Below are 19,615 nucleotides of genomic sequence, written 5' to 3' on the forward strand. Positions count from 1 at the left end.
GCCACCCCAAAATTCACTGTAGTCCCCCAACCCCCCCACCAAGTGCTGTTGCCGCCTGCCCCGAGCACAGCCCGGCCCAGCCCCCTCTGGGAAGAGCCCAGCGTAGCCCTGGGCTCAGCCCACCTGCCCTGCCCCACCCTGCATGCAGATCTGGGGACACACACCCCACATGCCCTCTTGGGGTGCATGCAGCAGGTGGAGCTGCCCCCACTCCTCCCTGTTCCCTCCAGACAAGCCGCGGCTCTGTCCTGTGCCCCACCCCAGCTGGGCAGCGCTTGCCCCAGCCCCCGCTCCAACCCCATTCCCTCCCTCACTGCAGGGGCTTTGATCTTCCCCCCCATACCCCTTCCCTCTCCCTCCCCTTCCACCACAACAGACTTACCAGCTAGATGGATGCAGCTCTCCAACCTGTTGGGCTGTGTTCCTTGCTTCCTACATGCTGTGCTGCAGCTGTGCACATGCACGGGGCATTTATTGGCCATATCATTGGCCACATCAGACAAAAAAAAGATTTCCAATACAATCAATTTTCTTTATATTGGTGCTGATCTGATATTAGATCGATGTATCTACTAATTATCTTTGAAAGCTGAAATGTGAGGTGCCTGTGGAGTTTACGACCTCCAGGGTTAGGCAGCAGCTGAGTGAGAAACTTTTGGGGTCACAATTTTGGACTTTGCAACATAAATTCCTCTCAAGTCTTGCTTTAGGTGCCAAAGGATATGAGCATCTGAACAAGTAAACTAGGATGTGAACTTACAGTGCAACAGCTGCTCAGCAGTAACTGCCCACGTGCATGCTCTTTTCCCACAGTAAATGTGAGGTAGCTTACCTTGCTTATACTAATGGCCAATAAATACTGATCTCATTTACCATAAAGTAGGCATGTAGTCAGTGACTGGGGAGTGGCTGACACACTCTAAGGCAGTGATTCTCAACCATGGAGACACTGCACTCCAGAGTACCATGAGATCCTTTTGAGGGTGCCATGCAAAATTATCACACTTAGATGTGCAAACACCTATGCATGATTTACAAGATAAAACAGATTTCAAATAAGAATCCCTAGTGTCAAAACCTGTTCTTACCTGCTGTAGTTGGATTTCTTTGCAACAAAAGAATTGCTTTATTATTTTTCTATAGTCAAGAAACAAGTGCAAGCAGCAAAGGGTTGACGTTTTCAGCGGAGTGCCTGGAGCCTAACAAGGTTGAGAATCATTGTTCATGCCCTTGCTTTGCCCTGTAGTAACTTGTGTGCCCGTATCCTGAGTCCTCTTTTGGATCTGGCCCTTAGGTCTTGTTCCAATAAATGACTTAAGTACAATGTGGATCCAAACATGAGCAAATGTGTGGGTTAAATCCTGACCGCATTTGTCATCAGAGTGAATATGGAAACCCCGCCCAATGTGGTATAAATTCCGCTGCCCTGATCACACACTGGGGGCTGCCAACATTTTTCTCCAATGTACTCGTTTCTTCAAAAGGATGGTGTCAGGCCTTGAAAGGTCTGATTGTGATCTGAGCTACATGGAATATGTGTGCCAGCCCTGCACATAAGAAAATAATTAGCTACCAGTTGATTTTATGAGTATACAGCAGTGCATGCCCTTGCATCTGTTTAAGCACAAACAGGTTGGGTGAGAGCCAGCCCACTATGTCATTCAGAAATCACTCAGAACCAAGGAGCCTTACATAGCTATGCTTGCTGAATTCAGCACCATGTGGTGCAAACACAACCAGTATTCAGCTGACCCTTGAGACAATCTCTTAAAAGTACAGCTCCCCACACTCCTAACCTCCTCTATGGTGGGTGCTTATCACAGAAATCAATATTATTACTGTTATTCATATTATATGGTGCATAGGAGCTCTGGTCATGAGCCAGGACCATCTTATGCTAGGTGCTGTACTTTTGAATAATTTTTCTTCCCACTTCTATGAAATCTCCTTGTACTTCCTGATCCCTTGAAGATACCTCCAGCTGGCTGCAAATACCTGAAATCGTATCATAAACCTTTTAATCCAGAGCATTTGTGATAACCCAAAAGGCATCTTCCTATAAGGCCTTCAGTGACCCAGGAGATATCAAGGGTATCATTGTGGGGGTGGGGGAGGAGGAGAAGCAGGAAGTACATCTCTATTTTTTTAAAGGTCACAAAAATTTGCTTGTGTGTTGACTGCCTTTTGCAGCCCAGTTAGTAGGGACATTCTGTGCAGAGCTGTGCTTTAACTCCTTTCAGTTTGCCTTGTAAACTCCCCCTCTTGGCATTAGAACCGATAGGCTGGTAATGAAATACATGGCAGCTGTGCTGTCGGGCCAACAAGGTCACTTTTAATTCGTGGCCTTGTCTGTGGTTCTGTGGGGAAAATATAATTATGAAATCTCTTGGGAAATGTCTGTCTCACTGTGGCTAGACTCATTGCTAGTAGTATTTATATGGCATCTTTTTACCAAGGTGGGGAAGGGAAGAAATGCTTTTACTTGCTTTTACGCGCAAAAGAGATAAGTAACTGATTCTAATGTGTTTCATTTATAATGCCACTCTTTAATGTCTCTTAATTTGGGCAAAAAATAGGAGAACTAATGACAGTCCCACTAAATGAATAAAATCTGAGCTACTTCAGCTTTAGTGAATAATTTGTCTTCAACTTGATTTACTAACATCCTGGCTGACAAGGCTTCCTATTCTGTGCATTCATTTTGTACTTAGAAAGGGATTGTTTATAATTTACAGTTTAAGTCTGAGTGCTATTATTTCACACTGTCAAAAAGCATCTGTTACACTAGATAGCTCTTCGTATGTCAGTGCCACAGAAATAAAGCACACCAGCAACGTTAGCAGCTAGTGTTATGAGCACCATAAGCTGCTCAACAGTTGCATGTAATTCTTTCTGAAAGGCTAACCAGGAAAGTGGCATAACAAACAGGAAACACGGTGGCTTCGTTTACTGTGGCATCCTGTTGTCCCTTCGTAGGCCTTTTGTACTACAGATGAGATGGATGATCCAGTCACAGCCCTGTGCTCCCCTGAATGGCTAAAACTGAGTTAAAAGTTGTAGTGCACTCGGTCTAGCAATGAACCCATAACCTGGTTAAAGGCAAATGCATTCTAGAGTTTTAACCCAATTACAGGAATCAGGTTAGGTTCCATCTCTGCTGTTGCTGTAAGTGGGTTATAATTAGGTTCCATGACATAATTATAGCCATAGTACAGACAAGGCCTAAATCAGCTTCAGGTGTGATTGTGTTAGCCAGGACAGATTGTTTAAAAGCATTTAAAAGCAGGCCTGAACATGCTTTGGTCTTGCTTATATAGATGGGCTGAACCCCGCCCCCCCCATGAATAGGTTCAGAAATCCATGCTACAACTCTCAGGAATGCCCCACAGCACCTTTAACAGAGCTGTTATACCTGGAATATGGAAACACTAGTTCCATCAACATAGCACAGAGCACAGTGCCTTCTGATGACAGTTTCAGGACATGATGTCTATTCTTTCTATCCTGGCTGGTCTTGCAGCAGAGTCAGCTGTTAAGTAGCTTTGCAGTATCTCTGCTTTGCAGATGGTGGGACTGAGGCACAGAGAGGAGAAAGGCCGTGTTTTCAAAAGGCCTGACCACTGCAGGTTCCATTGATTTCACTGAGCTTCTGGGTGCTCAGCATTTAAAGAAATCAGGTCCTAAGTAACTTGTCTAAGACCACACAGTTAGTCTGTGGCAGACAGTGGGTGATGTACTTTTCCCATGTATTCATATACACACACATAGAAGTAGGAGATTTCAGGGAACATGAAGAAATTCCTTTAAATGTCATAACATTTAAATAAGGAATAATTTCACAGTGTGAATTATATCAGGCATTTATTGTTCCATTCTACCTGCCATTCCCTTTGATCTATTTTAAGTCAGTGTGAACTTCGTTAACATCCAGATTCCAGAATCCCCCTGTCCCTTCCCCCGCCGCCCAAGAAATGTGTTCTTTTGACTTGGACTCACATCTTGAGAAACCTATTTCTTTTGTGGTACTAAAATGCCAAGATTTTAATGGAATGCTTTATTAGCTGTCCAAATACCGCTAGCCAATAATAAGCAAAGTTCAGCTCACTAGTTTTAATCGCAAAAACATCAAATCTGTTTTCCCTGCATGCAAGAAGAACCATGCAGTTCTTAAGAAGATTAAAGCTATAAATTCTAACGTTATGTAGGCCAATGCTTTATAGTCTGACTGACTGAGTTACTTTGTGAAAGTATTACTTTGTGTGAATTTGCAAGACCAGTGATAACGATCAAGTGTGTATGTTGTTTTCTTTTTAAGTCTTCCATTTGTAGAACTGTGAATAAGATGTTCTTTCCCTCCTCCTGCAGCTTTTCCTTATTTTACTGTTAAGTAGCAAATTATATCATTTTCATTATCAGCACAGCACACAAAACCATCTGTTACTCAAAGACATCAGGATCGTTGGTACACCACAATCAGAAGCAGCAGCTGTAAATCTGGTGTGCATATACTTTCTAAATGGAGAAAAGGTTTTACAAATGCAAGTAAGTAAACTCAGTTTGTAAAAATAGCCACAATGTGGGAGTTCAATATATGGCATTTAAGTGTGTGTTTTAGATCCCAGAAGTGCTAGGTTCAAGTCCCATAGATACAGTTTCATACATATGATTCAATCATTTCACTGGGTGCCAAGTATCTTGTACAAAAAGTTAAATCTATTACTTTTCCAAAGGTTAAAAGCCAAATACTGCCATCATTTATACTGTCATAAAACCAGAGGAGCTCCATTGACTTAATTTAGACTTCTGAGTGCTCAGCAACACTGAAAAATCACATTCAACCATCCTATGTTTAAAACTCTTTAGACAAAGACATTTGTCATTGTTTTGTGGAAATGGTCACAAGCACATTGGCAAAGAAATAGTTTAGGATTATAAGTAAAAGCATTTAAGTAGGTAGTGTACATTTGCAGCATTGTGCTACCTAAGACTGCAGGTACATGGATATTTTTAATTAAAGCAGAGTCATTTTCGTTACTCCATTGTGCTGTTGTGTAACAGGTGACACTTCTTTCGGTTATGGAGAGCTGATTGAAGGAAAAGTACATATTCAAATGCATGTTCTCTAAGATCCCAGTCCCATGTATCCAACAGAACAACTTAGGTTTGGGTGTGGTGATCCTGACCTTGTAGTCTTTTGCCTTTTCAAGTTTGCTTTACTTGTTGTGTCTGCCCAGTTTCAGACAGGAGGAAAATCTAAAGAGCCTGTATTTGTTTTCCATGTACTTTAAGATATGTTTCTATTGTGTAACACCATACAGTATGCAAGATAAAACACCCTGCTTATAAAGTAGTAATAGTAGTAGGCATCTGTCTGTCTCGCAAGACAATAGAATTATGCTGAGTGAGACATCAGCTTGCTGAACATAATCCTCGCTTGAAAGATAAAGTATTATAGCATAGTTAAAAGGTCTGTCATTGTTTGCATCTCAAATTCCTATTTTTAAGGGTTTACTACCAAGCTGTAACAAATTGCAGGAAACTTGGCACTTGCATTCTCAGCCTATGAGCAAATCGCTTTAGCAACGTAAAATTAATTAATTAATATTAATGACACGTCTTTCCAGCATACAAAGTAAAGGAGGTATTTTTTCCTGAAACAAAAGATGAAGATTATGAAGAATATTAATGTGCTAAGTTTCTGTATACTAATACAAAGTACATGGAAACAAGCCAGAAATAGTGTTGCTAAATGATGGAGATTATTATCTAGTGGGCATTACTGAAAGAGAGTGAGCTAATTCTCGTAACAGGAATATCAATAGAGATGGGGTATTAATCAATATGTAGGGGAGAGAAAGAGGCTGGAGGAGGGAGTGCTGTATATCAAAACTATTTATAATGCCAGCAAGCTACGCTTTGACAATGCAGAGTGGTAAGGGTGAAATTTTTTGTGTAAGAATAAAAGCCATGAAACAAAGGACAGAGTCAGCACCAGCTCCAGAGGATTCAGATCAGAGAGGAAAAAGAATAAAAAAAACACTGGACCAATTCTCATGGTAGTTGAGTTACAGGCTGCATGTGAAGGAATTTTAACTCCCAGTAAATAGCAGACACAAGGAATACTCATTGTAAAAATAGTATTGAAATAAGACCCTTTATTTTTTAATCCAAATAGTAGAGAATTTGACTGAAAGAGATTCCATCTTGGATCATCCTTCTACTAACAGAGCATGTGAGAATGATAAGGAATCTCAGACCTGCTGAGTATAGATAGGCTACTTGAATTCAGTCTGGTGTTCACAGACTGCACCAGTATAGGCAGAGTAGGTTTCTGGAAAGCAAATTACAGGAAATTAAGTAGTCCAAGGTAGATGACACAATTCAAGGAAGCACTGCATTTTGCTGGAACGTTAGAAGGCAGGAGGTATCCTAAAACACACCCGAAGTAAGGAATAACAAAGCAGAATTCCTTTGAAGAATAACCAAAGGTCTCCTACTGGAGGAGATCCCCCCCCCCGCCCACCACCACCAAATTGTGATCGAAATTGAAACAGCTTAAAAAAAAGGCAGCTGGTATTCAACTTTGGACAGATCTAACTCCTACCTCATGTTGTATCTCAACAACTAGTTGGGCTAGAAAATACAAATCTGAGTTTCAAGGAGAAACTGTATAAAGGGGCATATCATATGATGCTCCAAATGTACGGATGGTAAAGTTGTTCATTTCAGGAAAAAAAACCCAAAACCTCTGTTAATTGAGTAGATAAGCTATTTGAGCAGAAAACTGTCTTTTTCCTTATGTGTCTGTATAGTACCTAGAAAACTGGGTCCCTAGTCCCGCATTGGTGCCTTCAGGATCTCCCACAGTATTAAAGTAAATGATAAGTATGTGGGGTACTGTGCATAATATGAGCAAAAGGATAACTTTCCCTAGAGGACTGGCTACATTGTGCATTGCTGCATTCCATGTTCTGCTTCCAGACTGCAGATATTACAGGAGATTCTCCCCTATTCGTAAGATTTGTACCCTGTTCAAAATAGTTTATAAACGTCAGGCCATGGCTTCTGTATCATTAGAGTTTTGCAGGAACTCTGCAGAATTTATCCGCTTTGCACTGATTCATTTTGAGGTAGAAAGCACCAAATGCACTCCTGGATACCTCATGCAGAGTGGACAAAGAGGGACAAGGATGTGGTGCAGGTTTGGTGTTGCCTGGCTAGGGTGTAAACGATGCAGCAATTTCTGTGCAATTGATGCAAATCCTTCCCACAAGTATTGCTGAGTGTGTTTGGGACAGCAAACAGTAGTACAAAGTTGCTCATCTGTGTTCTCCCTCTCTAGACCAATGATATATGTAGACTCTGCAACTAAATTATGCACGTTCTTGCAGGGGAACATATGGGTATAAGAATTTAAAGGAACCATGAATGATATATGATCGGGGTATATAAACAATAAATTCTGCCACATAAACATAATTGCTTCTGTTCTTACAGAACTGGAAAAAACAAATGAAGAGAATGTAGGGGATTTAAATCTCTGAATATTAAAGAAGCATCAGATAGGGTGTTTTATGATGTCATACTTGAAAAAACTCTTAACTGTCGTGAATGAGAAAACTGTCACATTGATGGAAAAACTGTCTGAAGGGCAGTAATTAAAGGAAAGGTAATGACAAACAGCAAGGAATTATAGAGAGAGGCGGTGTCTTGCTGGATACTGCAGGGATTGCAGGTAGGCCTTTATTTAGCATCTTCATTAGTGATATGGAGAGGGATTGAACAGCATGTAAATGAAACATGCAGATGATACGAAACGGCAAGACTGGAAACGGGATTGAAGGTACAGAAATACCAATATATCGGCAGTGGAATAACAAAACTGGGGAGGAGTGACCAGGGCACCAGCCCCCTAGGCAGGGGTGACGCATAGGGGGTGCACATGGGTGCACATGCACCCCCTGAGCGTGGCAGTGCACCCCCTACAAAAAGGCACCGCTGACACTGTCGCAGGTGGTTGCCACTCACCACCCCGCTGCCAACACTGCTGGCGGTGTCTGCGGGTGGTCTGCGATCCTCGCTGGCTGCCACCGCTGTTGCTGGTGGCATCTGTGGGTGATTGCTGACCCCTGGTTGATGCTTACCACCCCACCCCACCACCGCTGACAGTGCCAGCGGTGTCTGTGAGAGCTCCCCTGCTTACCGCTGCAGCACTCCGACCACTGCTGTTGCATTTCTGCCACCACTGTGCCTCCCTAGCCATGGGGGACATGTGTCATTCATGTCCCCAGGTGCCAACTTTGGGGGGGTGGGGTGGGGTGGGGACTACAAAATAGCAACTGCTGCTACTACTGCTCTCCTGACTGCTGTGCCACTGCTGGTCATCTGGCTGGGACTACTGCCCCATGTGCCACTGCCGGCTAGGTCACAGAACTGTTCAGATATGCCGTTGTGCAAGGGGCCCTGAGGCGATAGGATCGTAGCCAGAAAATAATAGCACATAGTTCAAGCTGATGTTGTGTGATTAATACATGTGGAGGACAGTAACCTGAAATAGATATTTGGTGAGAAGGAGGAAGCTGGAGGGCCATCTTGATAAAAGAGACCCAGGCATGATGGTGGAGAGCAAGCTTGACACAAATTTACAAGTTATAGGGCAGTGCCAAAAGCCATATTTTGAGCCGTGCAAGCAGAAACATCATGTCACAAATTAAGAGTGGTGACAGTTCCTCTTTATGCAGTAACTGTGTTCTCTTCTCAGCATACTCTTATTGACTGAGAAATACTGACAAATGGGGAAGTGTTCACAAAATAGCTGTAAGAAAATAACTGCGCTGAGGCTGAGCTGAGCTTGGCTAAACACGTGACGCTGGAATGCAAGCGTACAAATGTCTGAAGATTGAAAGTACCAAGGTCCTGATTCAGCAAAATCCTTAGCACATGTCTAACTTTAAATGCATGACTCATAACAATAAAAAGAATGGGGCAACTCTCACGCTTAGAATTGAGTGTGTTTGAGTACTGTGCTGAACAGGGGCCAAAGAAGGGGGAGAAATTAATGTACTATGAAGGAGTGTACCTAGGAGAAACAGTATGGACCTTAGAAAGAAAAAAATCAAGCTGAAAACTGGGAAGACATCTTATGACTTGGGATATATAAAACTAGATTGGAACTAAAACTCTTGGATTCCTATAAAAAATTGACTGGTATGGCATATGTGTTGGGCAGATTCTTAGTTTGTGTTTGTATATATGTTGAGCAATATATAAACACAATTAAAATTGAGATAAAGCTAGAGTTTTAAGTTAAAAATATGATGCTTCTCTCTTGACATATGAAATTGTTCCTCACTATCTTCTGTTAAACTATGAGGAAATTGCTGAAGGTCTGTAGTTGTATGTTGAGAGCCTGTTACTGGAAGAGCAATAATACTACATTGCAGATATTGGTCTCACTGCTTCTTTGTGAGATAGGCAGATAAATATTACTATTCCTGTTCTGCAGGGAAGGACATTAAGGGACAAGGCCAAAGCCCACAAAATGGAACAGAAAAGGTCAGGACTAGAATTCAAACTCCAGTGTAGAGAAGTTGAGATCCTTTGTGAGAAGGTGGGGAAAATGAGCTATGACACCAATTTCAATCTATATAATATTTTAAGAGGTAAAATGGGTGGAGGGTAAACAGAAACCCCAAACTGTTTATCTAAAGCACTGAATACAATCTCAGCTGGGTTTGGGTAAAGAATTGTGCAGTGGACCCTTGATGAGACACTGTGGGTGCCTCTACACGTGCAGTGCGGCTGCTGCGCTGATGTGCTGTAATTATAGCACGTCGGAGCAGACTCAATTCATCAAGTCTGCTGGAACATGGCAATTACTGTGCTCCAACAGACTCACCATCACATGTATCAGAGTCCCTGCACTGAAAAATGGTGGTAAGAACACTCCAACTAAAAGTCATTTGATAAGCTTTAGTTAAAGTGCCCCCGCCACCATTTTTCAGTGCAGGGACGCTGATACATGAGACGATCTGGGCACTTTAAATAGAGCAGCTCTCAGAGCCACTCTAATTAAAGCACCCCCCTCCATCCCTCACACACAGAGTCCTGGAGCACGTGTATAAATGCCCTTTCATACCGTGAGGCTGCTTCTTTTCCCATGCCAGACTGTCACGGCTGCCACCAGGAGGGGTGCCAGTGCTACATCCAACTCATTGTGAAAGAGCAGTGGCTGCTGGCTGGACCTTCCATGTGAGAGCTCTGAGACTCTGGAACTTGCTTCCTCCAGAGGCTCTGAAAGAGCCCAAATTTGGTGGCAGGCTTGGCCTGCTGCAAAGGACACCTCTGTTTGATAGTATTTGGGCAGAAAGGCAACAGAAACTGTATTTCCCATAATGGTGAATGCATTTCTGTAGGTGTGTTTGGCTACCTGGCTGAGTTTCTGTGAAAATTATTGCTCAAATGGTGCTTATGTTAATTAGAAGTTAGGATGCCCACAGTCTTGGAAAGGCACCTTGTGTTATTTCAAGTTAAATAAATACATGAATAAAATAAATATCCTATGATGAAGATAAGCGTGGAAGCACATCAGAGATAACCCAAAAGGTACAGGTAGGGAAATATCACTGAATAAGAGGGTGGGAAGAGGAAGTAGCCATGAGATCCCTAACACAACACGGGAGCAATACCTGCCTTGAGACCATTCTTAGGTTCCCAGTTTGCTAACCAACAGGGAATGAAAAGGGAAAGATGGGGCACGTTGATGCTATTTGTACTGTAATAGTTTTGAGTAGTTCCAATCTCTATTCAGAACTTGTCTACACAAAAGTTATTCTGGAATAACATTTCTGTTTTAAACTCACACCCTGTCTTATTCTGGAATAGCTTTCATGTGTAGACAAGCCCTTAGATTTTGCAGAGTTCCAGACTGGGTTTGTTTTCCTTACAGTTTTATTGCCTTATTGTAATTCTCTGTCTCTTTTTTTCAGTGCTGCTTATTTCCCTACAACCCAGGTGAGTTTACAGCAATTTAGGAATTTCACCCAGAACATAGGGAAAAAATGAAAGTAATAATAACCTCCCGCCCCTTCAACCTCTAATGGAAGGGAGTAGTAGATGAGTGGGTTGGAATTCTTAGCCAAATTCTGACTGTTTTGCCCAGCTGGGGGTTAAACTCATGTTTTCTAAGTACTAGATTTGTTCAGAAGGTAAATGGTCCATTTTTAAAAAATGGTTCTGATGACCAAAACACGTCTAGCATTTACCAGACAGATCATCACAAGCTTTAGGAACTATGCTGCATTCTGTACTAATACAACACTTTAAAGAAGGAGTTATTTCCCAATCCTAAGCTTTTACGTGCTAGATGCTAATATAATCCATCTAGACTGTTTCGCCTGTAAGAAACAGAAAAAAGGCAAGGCAATTTTCAGATAAAAGCCTCTGTGTGTATGCCAGGCATGGTGTAACATAAGGGGAAGGTGCTACATATCCCACGCACCCCGAACTCTAAATCAATGGGTGCTGAGGAGCCCTGGCACTTCCCTGGGAGTGATTAGTGCCTTGCACTTCTCAAAAATCCTATTTGTAAATATAAGTGAATGTTAATCCTTGTTCAAGGTGATGGCTTGACAACCTTGGAAACTAAGTATTTTCTAGAGAACAGGTCGTGCAGGCTCCCCCGACTCTGTCCTGTCAACATGCTTTAATTCTGTTATGGAGGGATGAAAACATAGTTTAGTTTCCATTAATTCCTTGGCCTTTGCTGAGGGTGCCAACAGTGCAAGTTGTGTTAGGTGTATACTTTTCCAACAAGAGCTGAATAAGACCATGTCACAGAACAGAGTTGTACCATCAAGTAACATCAAGCCACTGCTCACTAAGGGATTGATCCCCCAAATGCCAAGTCCTTAGACAGGAGAGACAAAGGAAAGAGCTGTTATTTGACATCACTCCTCCCTACCAGGACTATTTGCCACATCTACAATTGAACATGCAGATCTCAGATCACCCTCCTGAGTCACTGAGGGACTCACCAGTGACTTCCCCATTCACTGGAAGATGCATCATCCTCATATTGAGGGATTGCCACTGAAGACAGCTAAGCTCCTTCTGAGAGATAATGGGTAACTCAATTCCCATTGATTTCAAAGGGGGTTGAAGAGACTCAGCGCTTGGCTGCACCAGGAGCCAGGGCTGAATTTGAATTGGAAGTTGAAAGGCTCCCCAGGTACACTGCCTTTACTAGAAACTGATTACACCCATCCCCTCTCAGGAGGTACTCACTACTTTTCATAGATTCAGTCATAGCTGTTAAGACCAGAAGAGATCATTATTACCCTCTCTTGTGACCTCCCATCAAGTACTGGCCATAGTACCTCACTCAGTAATTCCTGAATCAACCACAGTGACTTGAACAAGAACTAAAGCCTCTTCTTGAATATATCTTCTCACAATCTGAAGACTTTAAAGGATGGAGAATCTACCAAACTGGTCCAGAGAGATTGCCCTCACTGCTTAAAAAAATGCAACTTATTTCCCATCTGACTTTCTTCTAGCTTCAATTCAGGACCTGCAAAGCAGTTATTTTTAAAGAAAAAACCCCATATCATAGCTTCTTTTTAAAACCAAGAGAATAGAGGGAAACCTCTTTGGACCTAACTGTTCCATCATGCATGATACGAAGAGTGACTCACTGTCCAGGGACTTTAACAACCCCTCAGAGTAGGAGAAGATAAAGAAAGAATTGTAGCCTTAACTTTTAATTTGCTTGTTAACCTGGCTCCTGACTTCAGTGAGGTTTTGCCTGTGGTGGACGTCAGGATTTAGACCACAGATTTTTCTCTTTCGGTAGTATTGTAGTACTACATACCAGCATTTACTTCCTGCTTCATGAATGCTATGTTCTCATTTCACTAGAAGTTGATTTCCATTAGATGTTCTTGCCTTTAAAGAGACAGTATTGGTTCAGTAACTCACAATTAAATATTCTACCATCTGAAAAGCATCAGAGCTCTACAGCTAATCATCAATAGCTAAATTATAACAGGGAAATAAATTAAATAATTTATTTTAAATATGTTATTGTTTAGGGGATGCACATTTTTAGCTTTCCTGGAAGAAAACTTTACCTTAATTAGCCAACTCTAATCCAAATAATGATTTCTGATTTGTTAAAGTTGCTAAAATAACATAAATCAACTGCATATGTCTGTGCAGTAACAAAAAAAGTTGCTATAACAAAAATTATCTGAATGCACGCAGGATAAAAATAAGCAGGAGGTGGATTGGGCAGTCGGCACATTATGAGTTGGAATAAAAACATCTTAGTTAAGCCAAAAACATGGCAACCAATATTTTCTGTTATAAAAATATTTTAGATGAATTTTGTTTTTAGAAAGCTGTCTGAAATGGAAATGAGTAGTAGGATTTGTCTGTTTATCTGAAAGTCAATAATAATACCTGAAGCACAACACAAGACCTGCTGTGAAACACTGCCAATAAAGCTTTGCTCTTATTAAACATCCGCTTTGCCACTGAGTAAGAATTTTTCTATGTTTATGCTCTTTCACGCTAGCCTCCACTTTGACAATGCCTGTCATCTGAAGCAAATTGTGTGACAGCTCTTGCTGAAGTGGATTACTACTGTCCACTAGAGGCTGTAATGAGACCAGCAATGTCATTTTATGACAGACCTAAGAGGTTGAACTACAATAATCTATTATTTTAAAATTAAAGAGGTGCTGAATGTGCTGAATAATCAATAGTCACCTTTTCCTGATGGAACTGAAATGAATTCTGCATTGTTTTAAAGTTGAAAATTATACTTAAAAAGTCCAACCTTGTTGTAACTTTCATTCTCCCATTTATCATAATAATTATTACATGTGTAATACACATACTATAGATGACATTACAATGAGTGTGTTGACCCAGGATGTCTTGTGGGCATTGTGCGTCCTGCATGTCAGATTGATTAATATCTTTTGGTCATGAATTAATTCAGAAGGGAGCCATATCAGCTGCAGCATTTCACTGGTAGTAACTAAAACATTTAATGTGTTCTAGTCTATATTGGTTATTATACCACACTCAGCACTGGACTGCCTTCCAGCAAAGCATAAAGTAATGTGTCTAACATCTGTATCATGTCCCCTGTCCCCGTCCCTGCCCCCTCCCCTCTACCCTTCAAGCAAGAATAGTGTGGGATAGAGTGTTTTGTTTTGGAATAATTTTTATTATTGTATAGGTTATGCACATATACATGGGCATATATTTCTCTAGATTCATGTTAAGAGGAGACAAAGTCAAACTGAGTTGAAGATAGTGAGGTTTGTAATGGTTCTTAGTTCCTGGTGGGAGTTCATTCCATTGTCTTGAACTAGCCCCAGAGATGGATCTGTCTTCTGCCCAAATGAGTTTTATTCTTATTGCAGGAAATTCCATTTTGCCAGAGGAGGTCTTCATCCTCATTACTGTGTATGCTTATTTTCTGAAACAAATGACTCCTCCCCTCATAGGGCTCAGTCCTGCATGCCTTGTTCTGTCAAATCTCCCAGTTTAAATCAATAGGACACCTTACCTAACCAAAGGCTAAAAAGATTGGGCCCTGTGCCTCCCTTCTTTGGAAAAGGTCACGTTATGTGCCCCAGCTCTTCAGCATTAATCAGGCCTCTTGTCTTCAATGACAAGTTGGATCTGTGCTCTGAGGCAAAGTTCCTGGATGTTGTGGAATCTAAAACCTTTGTTGTAGCTTTTCTAAAAGTAATTTCTGTAATCAATTAAATATAAAAATCCAGTAGATGAAGCAGGCTGTGTTGTTTGTTGTTCTGTTTATTCGAAGATGTCTGTATGTTTTTGGTTCCTGATCTGCCAAAGGGTTTTGTGCTGACATCACATATTTACCTCTTACTCTGTGCTAGAAGAAGCTGGAGGAGTGGCAATTAATTAAAAGTAGAACTAGGTGGAGTTTTTGACCCATATGGGGGCAGTTTGGGTTTGTGGCAACTCCAAAAATTGTGTGTCAAATTTAGGGCTGTCAATTAATCGCAGTTAATTTACATGATTAATGCAAAAACAAATTAATGCATTAATTTTTTCAATGGTGTTAATCGCACACATCATCTTGACCAGTGGAGTGGACCAGCTCCAGACCAGCTGGGACCCCTGTGCACATCCCTGTCCCCAGCCCGCTCCAAACCTGCTCCAGGCACACCTGTCCATGCCGAGCAGCGGCAGCAGTAGCAGTAGAAGTGGCCAGGCAGAAGCTGCTAGCTGGCATGGAGGAAAAGGCCCCTCCTCCCCATCACTGCTGGGGGCCTTCTTGCTGCAGCCACCCAGAGCCCACACCCCAGCTGCCCTGTGGCTCCTCTCTAGTGCCATCACTGCCATCTCTGGGCTGCCCAGTGGTGGCAACGCGGAGAAACCACAGGGCAACCCAGGCATGGGCTTCAGGCACCTACAGCAAGAAGGGCTCAGCAGCTGTGAGGGAAAGGTACCTCTTTTCCTCCATGCTGAGCAGCAGCTTCTGCCTGGCTGTTGCTGCTGTTCAGTGTGGGCAGGTGAATCTGGAGCAGGCATGAGGCACGCCAGGGATGGGGCTGTTTGCACAGGTTCTGGCTGGTCCACTCCAGTCGGGGTGAGTCTGGAGCAGGCACAGTCTGGGCCAGGGTCGAGGCTGGGGCTGTGCGCTGTTGGTGGTGGCGCGGAGGAACCAACCGCAGGGTACACAGGCTCCAGGTGGTGAGGAGGTACTGGCTATTGTTGAACTGTGCGATTAATTGCAATGATTTATTTTAATCTTGCATTTAATTGCGATGATGTTTTAAATCATTTGTCAGCCCTAGTCAAATTGTTTGTAAACCCAGGAACTCCATGCTGCATCTGTTTATATTCAGTTTTACATTTTTAAGGGGTTCTTAACTGTGAAGTCTAGAACTATAGATAAGGCTTACATTTTGAAAAGCAATGTATGGCAATGTATGGCAAACTTCACAGCCAAAGAATGGAAGAATGAACAGTGTTAATCTGTTGCAAAGGGGAAAGCTGTCCAAAGCTTGCTTCAGCATGAATGTGGCTTCTCTTTCTCTTTATGTGCCACACCTGTTGGCAAGGGGAACATCTCCAAAGGAAAAGATTCCTTTCTACTGAGGTAACTCTCTGAAGTACAGAAGTAACAAGGTGACGGGGAGAGAATGCAGTGTGTGTCGAGCTGAACCCAGATTAAGGTGTTGCATCATCACTAGCACTTTTATGTGGTTTTCAGTAATTCACCTTCTCGCCCTTTCTTTGATTACATTCATTAAACTTGCATAAGCTGGGAGAGGATGGTGTTGAGGTCTGCTTTGCTGCTGCAGATTGGCTACCCTGTGATGCTGAATTGCATGTCTCCAAATGCCTGGGCTTGTTTCTGTCCCCAAAGCACTCAGCAAGCAGAGAATGTCATTCTTTTGTGTAGACCTTAACTAAAGGTTTAGATGTTGCAACAATAAAAGAACCTAATGCATCATAAGCCTATACTAGATTGTTGTGTTTCCTTTAGGTCAAAACCTTGACAGCTTACAAAATTGTTTACTTTTGCTGTTTAGTGAGTAATATATTTCTAAGTTATAGAAATGCTTCACTGACACTTGAGGGGCATCTAAACTAAAAAAGTGCCATTTGAGATCTCGCATTGGTGTGAGTGAATCGGTGCAAGTAGTGACAGCACAGAATGGCCACACGAGTCATCCTGTTTGGAGGAAATTCAGTACATTAGGTTCAAATTAGAAACTCTTCTAAGTGTTGCCAAGGGTTATGGAGCATTGTGCCTATGCTACAATGTCCAGCACATCTCCTTAGAGCAGGTGTCATGATGTCTATGGCATACATAGGGCATTTGTGCGTGTTCCCATTGTGGTTACTTTTGGCTCAGAAGATGCTTGTGCATCATAAAGAACAAGGGTTACTCTGTGCTGCGTCCTCTCACTTGCTGATGCTGTGGCAGTCAGGAGCTTCTTCTGGACCCACTGCCAAGCCCTACCAGGACCTAGTAGGTAATACAACAAGCATGGCCAGCATCGGGCTTTGGTGCTTCAGGAGGAACAGCACTTGATTTTATTACGTGCTTTCACTTCCCCAGTACTCTCTTCAGTTTCAATTTTGTTCTCCCCCTTTTTTGGCTACTAAGGTAATGGTTTGTTCTCTTCTGTGTTGTCTTCTAGGAAACTGGAGCCAGTCCAGAGGTGTCTGAGACAGGACATTTCCTTGGACTCTTTCTTGCCTCCAAGGGTGTCACTCTCCTGTCACCCTGACCTTCTGTAATGGAGCTGCTGAGACCCGAACCTCCAGGGGAACACAGGATGGTAACCAGTGGAAGCTGAACTACAATGGAGAAGTAAGTCATTTTTCCCAAGGCAATAATTGGGAGTGTCTTAGCCTCAGAGCAGGTATAATCAAGGCGGTGACACCTAAACAGACCCGTGGACTGTTGACACAGAGTACTACACTTGCACATACCTGGAATAAATTAGGGCAGCCTGTGTGTGACACATAGCAGACTGGGGAGGACTCAGGCAGCACAGTGGCAGATAGGACAGGAAGCAGTGCAGCAGCTGGGGCAGGCAGCAGAAAGAGCAGCAGATCTGGCAGAAGCCCAGGGCGGAAAGCAGAGCAGCCGATACATCAAAAGAAGGAGATTGGAGTGCCCTTTTGGGAGGTTTTGGGGCTAATTTGTGGCATGCTTGCCAAAAAAGACTGGACTCCACTGTATTAGGGTGTCCAGAGAGCCATTAGTATCCATACTTACCTAGTCTGACTAGGCCTTTCTTGAGGTTTAATGACGGACATGAGTAAGTCATCAAAGCTTGATCAGGAAGCAAGTACCATAGGCAGAAACAAAGCACAGACCCTGCTAATAGGATTGGCCCCTGTACAAAGCATGTTAAGCAGGATTTCCTAGGAGAAGAGAGGCAGGCTTTGGCTTCTGCTTCCTTAGGGCATCCCTGTGTCAGGCACCTTCAGGCAGGCACCTATCTCACAGGCCTGGGGTGGGTGGTCAGGGGAGAGGAATCCCAGCCAAGGTGAGACCAGCTGATCTCCACCATGTCTGGGAGGGATGGTGGCCAGGACAAGGCGGCTTCTCCAAGGAAGCCTCTGGCTAGCCACAGGAATCGTGGCCATTCTCAGAGACCCCTGGGGTTGGGAGTGAGTAGGATGGTCCGGCTCCACAGGACAAGCACCTTGGAGATTGAACCAGATATATACAAAGACATTTTTCATGTTCCAAGCCAACTCAAGTCCAAATCCATGAGTCAGTCCAGAACCATAAGTGGCCCTACCACCAGCAAACATCCTCTACCCACACCAGGAGCTTCAGATGTTTCCAATATCTTTTGGCAGGCATCCAACTTGTGGATGCCCCCCACCCCTCCAAGTTTCACTTGCCCTCAGCCATATGGCTGCAGGAGCAAGCTAGGGAGGAGCCTCCCCTTTCCATAAAATGGACTTAAAGCCCCAACACCTTGGCAGGCACTAAACCATACCGGAAGAGCATTTATCCTCTGGGCGCTCAAGGAAAACTGTCTTCAGGGACCCAAATACACGGTGTTTCTCCTGCCAGGTAAGTATTGACAACGTTGTATAGAAGCAGGACATGGGCTGCCATGGTTCCCCTGCTTCACCTGCGGCGGGTTTGGGGTTAGGTATCTGTTGAGTCAGGGCTGGGGGTAGATTTATGCAGAGTTTAGATGAGGGCTGTAGGGATGGTTCAGCTAGGGCTGATGGCACATCTGGCAGCCGGTCGGACCTGATGACCTCTGGAGGTCCTTTCCAGCCCGACTTCCCTCTGATTTCTAGGAGATACCCACAAGCTGCTTCCTTCTCCGTGCCTCCCTAACCCAAGGCCAGCGAGCAGGGCTGGCCTAGCAGAGGCCGGAGGAGCCCTGCAAAGGGTTAAGGCCGGTTTGGCCCGGCTCTGCTGTGCGTATGCTGTAATCTGTGTGGCTCTCTTGGCCGCCTGCCAAAGTGTTGCCTTGCCTCCACCTCCTCCTCCTCCTCCTCCTCCTCCTCCCTCCCTTCCCCTCCCTCCCTGCCTTGTGCATGAAGTCGGATCCTTGAGCTGTTGCAGCCAACTGCTCCATATTTGGCTTCGCTTACACACTGACATACCGGGGAGCGGAGCAGCCTCGTACCGCAGACATCCCTGCATCTACTACGGCGCTGGGGGCAGCCGGGACCCGCGTGTCACTCACTCACTCCCGCCGCGGGGGAAGGAAGGAAGGAAGGAGCCCAGAGGAGCCAGCCCCGCTGCAGCACCCCCGCGCCCGGCCCGGCCCGGCCCGGCTGGGTGCTGCTGCCTCCCTCCGCCCCTCCTCCAGTGACACTTTACAGTAAGTGGCTTTTTATTCCTCCTCTGCTTTCGCCTCCCCGCTTCCTCCTTCCCTGCAGCTGGAAAAAAAAAACACGGGGGGAGGGATCTTCTCCCCTGTCCCTCGTGCACCCGGGGCTCCTGCTCCCTTCCTTGCTCTTGGGCACAAGGGCTTTGTGATCCGCTGGGGGCACGCACTGCACCCCGTTTGCTAGCGGGGAAAGGGTCCTACTCTGTCCCTCCTGCACCCAGGCTCCTGCCCCCCCCTAC

The 19,615-nt window shown here is 43.9% G+C and overlaps 1 protein-coding gene across 2 annotated transcripts in view; it reads left to right on the forward strand.

The window, feature by feature from the left end:
- The first annotated feature begins 19,070 nt into the window (after positions 1-19,070).
- ATXN1 (ataxin 1) overlaps positions 19,071-19,615 on the forward strand; it is a 274,273-nt gene continuing 273,728 nt past the window's right edge. For both annotated transcript variants that reach the window (XM_019543571.1, XM_019543563.1), the window contains exon 1: positions 19,071-19,367. The gene's annotated coding sequence lies outside the window, so the exon portion shown is untranslated. The remainder of the gene's footprint in view (positions 19,368-19,615) is intronic.

The sequence above is a fragment of the Crocodylus porosus genome, unplaced genomic scaffold (genome assembly GCF_001723895.1).
Source record: "Crocodylus porosus isolate Cpor-Errol unplaced genomic scaffold, CroPor_comp1, whole genome shotgun sequence".
Classification (NCBI taxonomy): Eukaryota; Metazoa; Chordata; order Crocodylia; family Crocodylidae; genus Crocodylus; species Crocodylus porosus.